Source organism: Zeus faber (genome assembly GCF_960531495.2).
Source record: "Zeus faber genome assembly, chromosome: 21".
NCBI classification, from domain to species: Eukaryota; Metazoa; Chordata; class Actinopteri; order Zeiformes; family Zeidae; genus Zeus; species Zeus faber.
In genome coordinates, this window is record NC_137208.1 from 7,449,441 (window position 1) to 7,463,041 (window position 13,601).

A 13,601-nucleotide genomic window follows, 5' to 3' on the forward strand; every position below is an offset into this window, starting at 1 on the left:
ACGCTTTGTTTCCTCCTTAAAACTGGGCATCAGGAGTTTTATTTTTTTATTCTTTATTTATTTTCTTTTTTTTTCCGGCGTCTGTTAATCTCGCCGCGGCCGCCAGGGAATGGCTGGGCCTCGCACGTGCGAACGCACCGGCTCCCGCCGTTTGTTTTGGCTCCCCGCGGAGAGAGGAGGACGCTTTCCGTTCGCTCGACGAGGCCTCGCGTCTCCGCACGTGGGTGTGGGCGTGAGACAAAGGAGGGAAATGCACTTTTCCCGACCGTGTGAGCGTTTGGGAGATCCTCCCTCCCTCCCTCCCTCTCTCTCCCTCTTTCTCTCGTTAGGCTGACTGATGTTCACACCGGCAGCCAATTACGGTGCGCCGGTCACCGAGGACTCCCGTCGCTTCGCAGGAAATTAAAAAAACATTAACTCCGACAGTGGTCGCGCGTGCACGTGCTCTCAGACTTGGCGGGCGGACACCGGGACCCTGTGCCAGCAGCCGACCAAGTGGGCGAGCAGCGGACGCCCGCTCGGAGGCCGAAATCGTCATATCACTGTGTAGGTTTGTCATTTTTCATTTGTGGGGTTTTGGCCCTTGATTTCATTTCGTTTAGTTTTAAGTTCTGTGTTGTGTTCCCTTGTGATTATTTATTGTTATTATTATTAATTTGGGTTATTTAAGTGAAGCTTTAAATGACTACGTTTTTTTTGGCAAGCCCTATCCAGTTAAGGCTCTGGCTCAGGATCCTCCGCCCAAAATATATGTATTTTTTAAATCGTAAAAACTACTAAACTTCTGACGCAAATTAGGCCGCACAATATCACATTTATCCCAAACCTTGCTGACAAAAATACTATGACAAAAATAGCTCACCTTCATTGATCAGGGTGATATTATATATTTTGCGCAATAATATACTGTTTGTTGTTGTTGTATGTTAATAAATGAATATGCATTATTAAAACATACACCCTGCAATTCCTTCACAGACCCCTAGGGGGCCGTTGACCCTAGTTGGGAAATCCCGGATATACGTAGCGTACCATCATTACCATTAACACTATCATTCTAACAGTCACCACTACCATTTTTCCAAGCATTTGTTTTCCAACTTACCTTGATTCTAGTTTTGGTCGTCGTCACAATATACGTTGTATAATACAGCTGAACCAATTGAGCAGAGTCACCAATGTTTGTTCCCATTGAAATTATAATCATGAACCAGGGAAAGAAAAAGCTCCTTGTGTACGTTTGGACGGGACCGTCCCCTCCTTCCCTCCATCGCTATTTCACCTTTTTTCCATTTAAGCTCTCAGCAGCCACGGGCCGAGATACAGAGGCGCTGCTGGGATTCCGTCTTTGCGAAAGCGGAAAACAAACAAAAAATAAAAATAAAAATGAAATCGTATTTTGTTGTTCCGGCGGCTTTACCCGCCTCGGCTGGAACGTCCCGGGATCGGCCTCCGCCGGCATTCGGGAAATTGTCAAGCGTCTTCACGGCATTTTGGTGGCATTTCCGTCCCGTGTCCAAATTCATTTCCCAGACCAATTTCACGGAGAGCATTGTTACCATGAAGGGTAACTCGGACAAATGGAAAATGCCTCTCGAGTGCGAGCGGGTGTAAATTCACTTCCGAGGTGCTGGGAGCCGTAATATCAACCGATTCAAATTTTAAAGTTCCAGCCGAGGCGGGCGAACGGAGCCGCGACTGCTTGGGGGGCGACGGGCGACCTGGAGACGGGGAAGGATGTTGAGCCGCTGGAGAGCGTCACGGTCGACATCGGGCGGAACGCGTGGGACGGCGCGGACACAGAATCGGGCGCCTGCCGCCTGTTCTCTCTCGGGGGAGCTGTCGGAGACCCGGCTCTGGATTCCTCTTTTGGCTGCGGCTTGGTTTGGGGGGGGAAACGGGGGGGCGGTGACGTTGTGCGCCCGCCGCCGGGGGGTCGGGGGGGGGGGGGGGGGGCTACGGCGGCCGCGTCCCAAAGTCGGCACCGGTTGTATGAGAGGGGTTTTGCCCCCGAGGGCCGTCTGAGGTGAGGTGTTTCATTGGGATTTTGGAGCAGTTTGGGGATGGGTGGAAGGATGCAATGTGTGGAGGGAAGACTCCGTCGTCGTCGTCTCCATCATTCCCATTTTTTTGGGGGGTCTAAGCTGCTTCGAGAAGAGAAACGCAGCGTTTTAAGTGATGTGAAACTCTGCAAGTAGAGGATATATCTGTGTGTGTGTGTGTTTCTGTGTGTGTGTGTGTGTGTGTGTGTGTGTGTGTGTCAGTCACCAGGATGCTGCGCTTGCTAAATGACTGCGGCAGCCGACCCTGATGGTCTAAGCCTAAGTGACTTCATAGTGATATGGAAACGCACACACACCATCTATCCTGTGTGTGTGTGTGTGTGTGTGTGTGTGTGTGTGTGTGTGTGTGTGTGTGTGTGTGTGTGTGTGTGTGTGTGTGTGTGTGTGTGTGTGTGTGTGTGTGTGTTTGTGTGATTCCTAGTTGTAATTTAGCTGCTTAGAAAATTCAATATTGAGCAAAACTCACAGTAACTGCTGATGTTGTGCTGCATTCAAGTCAAACTCGGAAATCTGACATTTGCAGTCGGTCGTCTCCCCTTCTGAGCTGAACGTGCTCCGGTGCCTCTGTCTGGAAACCGTGGACGCCCACAGTACAGTTCTGTTTGTTTGGAAAGATTGTTTTGAGGTTTGCCGGCATCCGCAGTGGCGCTAAAACCTCAGAGTAAATAAAACCAAAGTTGTGAATACAACTAAAATTAAACTTTTAATACTTTAAGTAATTTTAAGTGCTGCTAATATCCCATAATATGCGGGCTGACATCACAATACCAAACCAGATGCTGAGACAATATTTGCTGTGGAGCTGCTGTGATGTGTGTGTTTGTATTTGGTTGTGAAACCAACAGTGGCTGATTCGGGCGGGTTTCCACATTCTGACATAATGTGGTGTGTGTGTGTGTGTGTGTGTGTGTGTGTGTGTGTGTGTGTGTGTGTCTTTTTGCTGTTTTTGTCTTTGTGTATTTGTCTTTTCGCTGTGTGTGTGTGTGTGTGTCATATTGCTGTGTGTGTGTGTGTGTGTGTGTGTGTGTATGTGTTCGCTGTTTTTCTGTGTGTGTGTTTGTGTATTTGTCTTTTCGGTGTGTGTGTGTGTGTGTCATATTGCTGTGTGTGTGTGTGTGTGTGTGTGTGTGTGTGTATGTGTTCGCTGTTTTTGTGTGTGTGTGTTTGTGTATTTGTCTTTTCGGTGTGTGTGTGTGTGTGTGTGTGTGTGTGTGTGTGTGTGTGTGTGTGTGTGTGTGTGTGTGTGAGTGAGTGAGTGTCTCTCGTGTGGGGATGGCCTGGTTGGAGCAGCCACACCTGACCTGGATCGGATCTAGGTGATTGGGATCAGTGTGGCTGCATTCCTGTTGCTTGTTGGTTGGTCTAACGAGCAGCAGGTAAAACCCGCATCCCCACACACTCAGGATAGGAGCCGGTGACATGACACGTGCTATCTGCTGCTGGGCTTATTCCAGCTGGCCCACTCTCTACAATAAACTGGTGTCTACAACCCCCGTCTTCTGTGTCTCTGTGCCGGAGGGCCCTGAAAACACCCTGTGGTCGGAGAAACTGCCACCCTGGCACCCAAACAGGGACTCTCCGGCAAGGGGAAGGGACACAGAGGGGCCATCCGAAGACGCCCTGGAGGCCAACAGTGGGTCAACGGGCGGCCCCAGCACCAACCCTCTTCCCTATGGCGGCAGCAGCACCCAGGCTGTCCGGCGGAGGACCGGGGGAGAAGCGGCCGCAGCAACCACCCTAGGTTACCGTCTTCAGCTAGCTCCTCTGCCCAGCAGCCGGGACCATCCAGCATCCATCCACTGCTGCCTGTACTCCATCCGTGCTCGTCGTCGGCTCCTCCGCGGTTCGAACATATCACGCTGCTAAAACCCTCCGCTACCCGGGTGCCCGCGTCCAGGACAGTGACTCCAGAATCCCCCAGCTGCTGGATCAAAACCCGTCTGCCTCCACCGTTGTCATCCACGTGGGAACCGGCGATCCCAGGAACCAACAATCGGAGACACTTAACGAGGACTTTATGAAGCTTATTGAGGGTCTTCTACAGTCGGACCGCCGGTTCATCGTCTCCGGCCCGCTGCCGTGTCCCAGCCTTGGAGACGTAAAATTCACGCGGGTCCCTCAGCTACGCACGTGGCTCAAGGGATTCTGCTGCTCCCTCAAGGTTCCGTTTGTGGACAACCTTGACACCGTCTTGAGCCGTCCAAACGTCTTCAGACGTGAGGGAGCACATCCAAATTTTCACGCATCATGGCCATGGAACTTCAATTGAAATCCTCTCTTCGCTACTGATGTTTGGTGAGTCCGATCCCCTCTACTAACATTAATGTCACTCTGCTTTACAAATTCCTGTACTTATAAACCACAGACCCAAATCACGTTACTTCCTTGTAACATACAAGAATCTAAACAATTTATTACCGGTTTCGGAGTTCAACTATCAGTCCCCCACAAAGCCATGCACCTAGAACAAGTATACGTATAGGTCCTTTTTAGTTAATGACCTTATAACCTGGATTTAACTCTACTGACTGAGACCTGGCTGGATAGAAATGTCTCAGTCATTGAGACGACACTTCCTAACTTCAAATTCATCCAAACCACTAGATCTGACAACAGAGGAGGTGGGATAGCTGCTGTCTTCTCTGATAGTTATAGCTGCAAGGAAATCGCCCGTCGGGGGAATTCGCGTCTTTTGAACACCTTGCTCAAGGAACTAGACGGTGCCTGTTCGACAGTCATGTCTGGCTTATGTACCTCAAATAAAAGAAAATCACACAAACTGAAGTGCTCCGATTTGAATCATTAGTCTATCGGCCAACAAAAATGTGACTTTCTTGATGAATTCTCTGAGCTACTGTCCAAGGTCTCCGCTGAATATGATGGTGTAATTATCTGAGGTGATCTTAATATTCATGTTGAAAAATCAAAAAGACCCAGATGCTCAACACTTCATGAGCCTACTGGAGGCATTTTGAGCTCACTCAGCATGTTTCTGGACCCACCCACAATAAGGGGCATACTCTGGACTTGGTCATATCAAAAGGACTTAATATCACTTAATATCACTGTGCCCTGTGTCATGGATGTTGCTATTTCAGAGCACTGTTGTATAATTTTTCCGATGTGTCTGCTCTTGCTGCACAACAGAGGCTCACCCGAACAATTAAAAAAAAACCGTATCATTAACAATCCTACCATTGAAACCTTGAAAAGAACTGTAAATTAGTTACCGCTGTTCAAGGCATCATCAACTGAGGATCCTGTGAACAACTTAAACTCGAAAATACAAAATATCATTGATAAGCTTGCGCCTGTTAAAACTAAGAACATAGAAAAACAAAAAGCCCCCCTGGAGAGATGGAGCGGTTGTTGGGCAGCTTAAGAGAGAGTGTCGCCAGGCAGAACGAAAATGGAGAAAGACAAAACTTGAGGTTCATCATGAAATTTACAAGGATAGACTCAATCGATAGGACATAGAAATTAAACAGGCCTGACAGTCTTTCTTCTCAAAAATCATTAAAGAAAATATCAACAATAGTAAAGTGATCTTCTCCACCCCGTCAGAGATGCTCTCCACTGAAAAATGTGAAGAGTTCGCTACGTTATTCAACAACAAAATTAAAGCTATCAGACAGAATATTAGTGCCTCAACATCCAGAAATGATCCTAGCCACCAGTTCTCAAGTAATATGACTGCTGCCTTGTCTCACTTTGTCCCTATAGACATAAGAGAAAACTGGATGATATTGTTGGTCATCTCAGGTCCTCCACCTGCTGCTTGGACCCTCTGCCGACCACATTTTTAAAACTGTTTTTGACTGCCGAGCACATGAGGTATTAAAAATTATGAACGCACTCTTCAATCAGGTACATTTCCAGCAGCATTTTAAACAGCTGTCATTAAACCACTGCCGAAGAAGAGCAATCGGGTTTTCCACCTCACCATAGCACAGAAAGAGCGCTTATTAAAGTTCTGAGCGATCTGCTTATAAAAACGATCCGTTCTTCTGCTCCTGGATCCCAGAGCTGCCTTCGACACTGTTGACCATCATGTTTTGTTAGAGAGGTTACAAAAATGGGTCGGCCTATCTGGCCCGGTTCTAAGCCGGTTCCAGAACCTACCTACAGGACCGGCAGTTCTTCGTGTCCATTGGAGATTTTGTGTCAAACAAAGTGGATATTATATGTGGAGTGCCCCAAAGTTCGATTCTTGGACCATTATTGTTTAACCTCTATATGCTTCTACTGGCACATATTGTAAAGAAACACAAAATAAATTACCATAATTATGCAGATGATTCACAACTGTACATATCCCTATGTATCCTGATGACCTACTCCCCATACACTCAGTGTATTAATGATATTAATCTATGGACGTCACATAACTTTTTACAATTGAACAAACATAAAACAGAAATACTCATCTTCTGTGCAAAGTCTCAAAGACAGAAAATGGCATTGCATCTTAGTTCTCTTTGCCTGGAGAGCAAGAATGAAGGCAAAAATCTGGGTGTAATCATAGACGGCAATCTAAATTTTATGAGCCATATGAATCAAATCACAAAATCAGCTTTCTACCATTTAAAAAAAAAAAAAAAAAAAAAAAAAAAAAATCAAAATGAGGAGGCTTCCTGTCAAAAGCAGACTCTGAAAATTAATCCATGCATTCATAACGAGTAGATTGGACTACTGTAATGGCCTATTCACCGGCCTCCTGAAATCAGCCGTGCGGCGGCTACAGTTAATCCAAAATGCGGCTGCACTCGTTCTCACTGGGGCTAAAAAGTTTGAACATATCACACCTGTTCTTAGATCTCTACATTGGCTCCCCATCAAAACTAGAATTGATTTTAAGATTCTGCTACTTGTATATCAAGCTCTAAATGGCCTTGCACCTCAATATACACCTTGTATATAAAATCAATTCTCATGACATACGAACCAGTAAGAAGTCTCAGGTCTTTGAACCATCCCTCCTACTGACTTCACAGCAGGGGAGGCTGCTTTCTGTATCTATGCCCCAAGTAGATGGAGCACCCTGCCTGAGGACCCGAGAGAGGCCCCCACACTTTTTAAAGCAGCTTAAAAACCTTGCTGTTCACGACAGTCTATGACTGGTGTGTGTGTGTGTGTGTGTGTGTGTGTGTGTGTGTGTGTGTGTGTGTGTGTGTGTGTGTGTGTGTGTGTGTGTGTGTGTGTGATTCCTAGTTGTAATTTAGCTGCATAGAAAATTCAATATTGAGCAAAACTCACAGTAACTGCTGATGTTGTGCTGCATTCAAGTCAAACTCGGAAATCTGACATTTGCAGTCGGTCGTCTCCCCTTCTGAGCTGAACGTGCTCCGGTGCCTCTGTCTGGAAACCGTGGACGCCCACAGTACAGTTCTGTTTTAATATTTTTTCAGTAATTGTAAGTGCTTTCCTTCCTCCACACCTGTGGTGTCTGCTAATATCCCATAATATGCGGGCTGACATCACAATACCAAACCAGATGCTGAGACAATATTTGCTGTGGAGCTGCTGTGATGTGTGGGTTTGTGTTTGGTTGTGAAACCAACAGTGGCTGATTCGGGCGGGTTTCCACATTCTGACTTAAAGTGGTGTGTGTGTCTGTCTGTCTGTCTGTCTGTCTGTCTGTCTGTCTGTGTCTGTCTGTCTGTCTGTCTGTCTGTCTGTCTGTCTGTCTGTCTGTCTGTCTGTCTGTCTGTCTGTCTGTCTGTCTGTCTGTCTGTCTGTCTGTGTGTGTGTGTGTGTGTGTGTGTGCGCGCGTGAGCGCTGCTTTCATATGCTTTTCTGTCTATTCCCATAATTACTGTTTGTTTACCAGTTCAAACCAGCACCTCGCAGCCCAAACACACATGATGGAGTCAGCCCCACAAACACAAGCTGGACTCGTCTCAAGAAAGAAAGAAAGATCAAATGAAATGCCGCTGCAAATATTCCTCTGTTCTGGGGGAATTCATCCATCCCCGTCCATTTCTAGTCATCTGTCTAGGAATTAAGAGTCTTTATTTGTCACCTGACCCCACTACAACACATGCATATACATATATACACACACACACACACACTTTTTTGGGTGGTGGCCGCTGAAATGTGGCCTCTGCATTTCTCCCATCCTGGCTTGTCCTTCCTCCGGGGGGGCAGCCAGGAGCAGTGGGCAGCATTTGTCGACGCGCCCGGGGACCGGACTGTCTGTCTGTCTGTCTGTCTGTCTGTCTGTCTGTCTGTCTGTCTGTCTGTCTGTCTGTCTGTCTGTCTGTCTGTCTGTCTGTCTGTCCGTCCGTCCGTCCGTCCGTCCGTCCGTCCGTCCGTCCGTCCGTCCGTCCGTCCGTCCGTCCGTCCGTCCGTCCGTCCGTCTTCATGAGAAATGGATATAGGGACGGATGGATGGACGTTGAGACAGTGCACTACGTCCCCTCCCTCCACCCGCTTCCTCTCTCCCTCCTCCTCTCCTCTCCCATTCTCTTTTGCTCTTCTCCATCCTTTCATTCCGCCGCACGATCTCATCTCTGCCTCTCTCTACCTTTCCCTTGCCTTTCCCTCTCTCCCCTCCTCCCTCCTCCTCCTCCTCCCCTCCCCACCCTCCTCCCTCCGTCATCCTTCGTCTGGAGGACTGAATCACGACGACACGTCTGAGGTGTTATTATGCAAGCTGCCTCGTTAGCGGCCATGATTAATATTCATTAGAATTCAAAGGAGCTGCTGAGGAGAGCGGTGGCCGACAGGAAGTCTGTGTCCCTTCTCCGTTTAGCTGCCACTGCAAAGGGAACTAATAATAATAATAAAAAACGCGCAGAATGGAACCAAATAGAATAGGATAAAATAGACCAGACCAGTCGAATAGAGTATTAAAAATGGCAGCTGGGAAGGATGCAGCTATCATGGTCACTGGTGGTCACTGCACAGCGCACCCTGGCCCAATTTGTCCAGGTGTGTGTGTGTGAGTGTGTGTGTGTGTGCGTGTGCGAACGTACACGTGTGTGTCCTTGTTCCACAGCGAGCTATTTAAAGCCCCCCTCTCCCCCCGCCTCCTCCCCTGTGAGGCGCCCAAGGCCTTGACCTCGCCGGACGCCTTGAAGTGGAACTTGAGATTTGAACCGACCGCGGACCTTCAGCGTGGACCGCTTCACCGCGGCGACCTGGAAAACCGAGAAGATGATGGTAGATCTAGATGGTACTGTCACTAATGCCCCTTTCCCATTGCACCAAAAGCACCTGCTAACATCTGGCATTTGTCACCAGTGGGAATGGAAAAACCAGTCTCAGTCCCGGGTCAAATGACCCGGCAATAGACCCTGGTTTTAATCGGCTCCACCTCCGATCGGCTCTGACGTGAACAGGACACCCGGGTCGACCGCATCATTTTGGCCCCTTTACCAGCGCGATGTGACGCGCGTTGAAATTCTGGACGCTGCTTGCATAAATAGACAGGAACATCCGTGTGTCATTCCAACATTTCATACCCCATTTGCAATCCAAAATCAGAAGATAATGACTTTTTTTCCGCATGAGGGACTGTGAAATGTTGTAAGTGTGGGGGTCGCACCGTGGGGAGCCCAGAGGAGAACCCCCACGCTCCAGCAACGCCCCAAGCCGGTCCCCGAACCGCCGCTGAAGGATGCTCCACGAACGCTGCTTCCACTGTAGTGTTGTTCTAGTGTCGTTCACGAAACGATCCGATTCTTTTGAACGGCTCAAAATACTTTTTTTTTTTTTTTTTCTCCAAGTTTAACAGTTTTATGTTGATGTTGTTTGTTTCAGTTGCCGTCTCCTCTGCTGTTTTCTTCCCAATCACACCGGAACCATGACACGCCCCTTTTCCGGCCCGTTCGTGACGTCGAATCAATCGCCTAAAACTCGGGGGTTGACACGGCTTTAAACCTGCTCATTTTGGGGCAAAAAGGTATCAGTTATGATATGATACGTTGCTTTTCATGACGGATATTGGAAGTTCTGGAGTGTTCGTGAACTTTGCCTTTCCTCTCCAACTCCTTCATCGACTTGGATTTGGGGAAGAATTCATGCCCCTCAAACCACAAACCATTATCCCATTGTTTACTAGCCTGACATCGCCAGACCTATTCACAAATGCGTGTCAGTCTGGAATCTCTCAGTTCATCTCGATTTCCAAGGGGCGTCAACGGGCGCAGACCAAAACGGCTCTGGACGCAATTGTCTCGACCTGCAACCAATCAGAGCATTAGATAGACCTACAGCCAATCAGAGCAGTGGATAGACCTGCAATCAATGAAAGCGTTGGATAGACCTTGGATAGAGTTGTTGAATAAACTTTCACCTAATCCTGTGGGAAGTACGACAAACACATCTTTCTTATCAACAAAAGCATTTTAAATTAAACATCACGTCCATTTTGTTTAATACTGTCGCGATCGCGGGTTCCACAGACCGTTCCAAGTCAGCGGCAGCCATCTTGGAAAGGTGCCTCAACAGCTCTCCTCTGCACAGTCGGATGGGAACCTGTCTGAATGGGAGGGTGGCTAGATGTATTCTGCAGAGCAAATAAAACACGAGCTGCAGATTCGTCTGGTTCCCAGGATAATTGTTTCCCGTTGTTTCAAATTGTTTCCCATTGTTTCACATTTTTGGAGTGTTGACTGTCGACTCAGTCCAAGCGGTCTCGCCAACTCGACACTTTACTTCCCCGGCAACATCTGAAAACGCCGACGCTCCACATCGGACACTCGGTGCTTTTCCGTGCGAGAGCTCAGACTGCGGCGTCTCTGTTTGATCCCCGTTTGTTCGCCGCTCCGGCGCCGGTCCCGGATCTGCACCCGGGACCCTTTGATGCGACATGTGCACGGAAAAGCTCTCACAGTGGCTTCTCCTCCGGTGGTTAACTGACAAACTTCTTCTGTATTCCTACATTTTCCCTCTCCAGCTCCACTTCACACACTTTGCTGCTCTCTCGCCCTCTGTTATCTCCCCCCCCCCACCTCCCTCTCTCTCTCTCTCTCTTTCTTAATAGACACCACTTTTCCATTAGCGGAGAGCAGAGTAGCCCTGAAGGACTTTAATTTCCATGCAGCCGCTGTGTTTTTCCAAGTACTGCTCCAACCGCATCATCACCAGCAGACAGCTGCGTGAGCACCTTGTGAGCTCCCACGGAGGAGCCGCCCATTTAAATGCGCGCTCCCCGTTGCCGTAATGATCCATGATGTCTGGCAAATTGAGGCGAGCCGGGTTTTTTTTTCTGCAGGTTTTTGTTTTTGTTTGTTTGTTTTGGGGTTTTTTTGTTATTTGGAAGGGAATTGGATTGATTGCCTTCCTCCAAAATAACAAAAAAACAAACCTTTTCTGCTCATGTCTTATTTCTTCAACTAGAGACGAGTTAAGGCGCTGAAAGGGTTTAATCGTCGCACCAGTGTCTGTTGTTTCCTCCCTTTTCCGGATCCGACAGTCGGAGGGGGGTCGGGATCGGGTCGAACAGGGTGCACCCTGGGTATCCACGGGTCACTGCAAAGTCTTCAAAAGTATGAGATGGCTCTTATTGCACAAACAAAATTGGTTTTAGGTCGTTCGTTTTTGGTTTTTTTCTCTCGGTTTGTTTTTGTGGACTGAATTTCCTCGGTTGAGATTGAAAGCACTTCACTTTGCGTTCTGTCGTTCCTCATTCTCCTGGTTTATAAAAGAACCTGAGAACAGCGGAGGGGTTTTGCTGCTATTAGCTGGTTGTCAAGTGGGAGGCGGTGGCACAGTCCAGTTACATAAGAACACACACACGCACGAGCACACACACACACACACACACACACACACACACACACACACCTTAATGAAATATAATATCACAGTCCAAAGATTTCATTACACTGCGTAGAATCCAGTTCTTCCTCCACCATCATCCATACTTTCCCTCTTCTTAAATTCTTAGACATATCACCACATGCTGAAACTCTGCGATCTCCAAAGGACATAAATACCATTATAATCCAGATTTCCGTGATCCAGTTGTTTCGTCTGACCTGTTGTGATTACGAACCTTGCACCCGTTGACTGAGAATCTGCAGCAATCGCGTCGTGGAGGGTTCATGTCTGAGCCGGTGGCGGATGCTGGTCCCAGTGGAGGAGGGCGTTCCCGTTCACCGGCTCGTCGCACGCACCGCGTCCTTGGCCCGACCTTGCGTTTATTTTGCATCGGTCGTAAAAGGGGATAAACAGGGATTAAGCGGTGGACGAGGGGGCTTTTTTTTTTTTTTTTTTTTAACGGCCGCGCACACTTTTATTACGGCAAAGTCCAGCTCATAAACGCGGAGCGGCGGTCCGGCTTTGAGTCGATCTAAAAACGCAGTTCACGTAGTTTATCGAGCGGGTGACGGTGCGGCGAGTGTCCCGCTGCCTAGGCCAGGGTCCAGAGAATATCTCCGCAAAGTCCAGATCCCCCGGTCTTCTCTCGGACCTTCTCGAGGACTTAGAACCTCCCAGAACCTGGAGATTCACTGTTGTAGTGTCACGTCACGTGCTGTATGAGCCCCGGTGCCGAAACGCACATTCATTTGGGACGATTGGGCGTTCGGGCGCTCGGGGGCGTGAACCGGGTGGGGGAGATGTTTAGGTGCTCTCGGTAACGGCTTGGCCGCTCTACCTCTTCAGTCGCGCCGGTCGTGCCTGTTTCGCTGGGACGCCCACGCCCCTGACGCTTGTCTTGTATGGGCGGTTGTTAGTCCTCCGTTTTTGACCATCAGAACAGGGCGGTTATATTGTTATTAATCAGAATAGTTCCGATTACATTGGATTGGACTGGACGGGAGAACATTTTATTGGATTGCAGTTGATGGCAGATTGTATCTACAAAGCAGTCATCACAACATTATAACGCACCCCTCCCCATTTTGTTTACATTTGAAGACAATGAAAGACATGCAGATACAGCTATATTTCGGATATATCAGATTTAGACATGCGGGTTCATTTTTTGTAGAAGCTTTATCGTACATCAAAGAACCTTAGGAAAAAGAAATAAAGAAATAAATAAATAAATAATTTATAATTTAAAAATAATAATACCAGTAAACCCAGTGAACCTCCCGCGACCGGTTCTCCCTTCACTCGGTTGGAACCGCGGCGGGTAAGAGTGCGTCTCTGGCTGTTGATCTGCCGCTGACTTTACTTCCTTTATTACGACATTTAAAGGGCACAAATACGAAAACTCACTTTTCCAGTGCTTGTGCACAAAGAATGCAGCAGAATTAGAACTGGCCACCATCTGAGTAGCAACATACAACATACTCAACCTACACATTTTTAAAAGAAAGAGGAATTAATACCAACTGTCTGTGAAATAAATCGCGATGATGGAAATGTAAGTATTTAAAAAATGATTCTGCTTTGTGTGTAAAAAAAATAAAAATAAAATAAAGAATGTGGTACATAGACCGAAGGCTGCGTCGCACGATCCGCTGTGCGTTTCTCCAAAGAAAAACAATAAAAATATTATGTTTTTATTGCAGGTGTTTTTATTTTATTATTTCTTTTTATTTGTTGATTTTATTTTAATAAAAAAAAAATTTCACG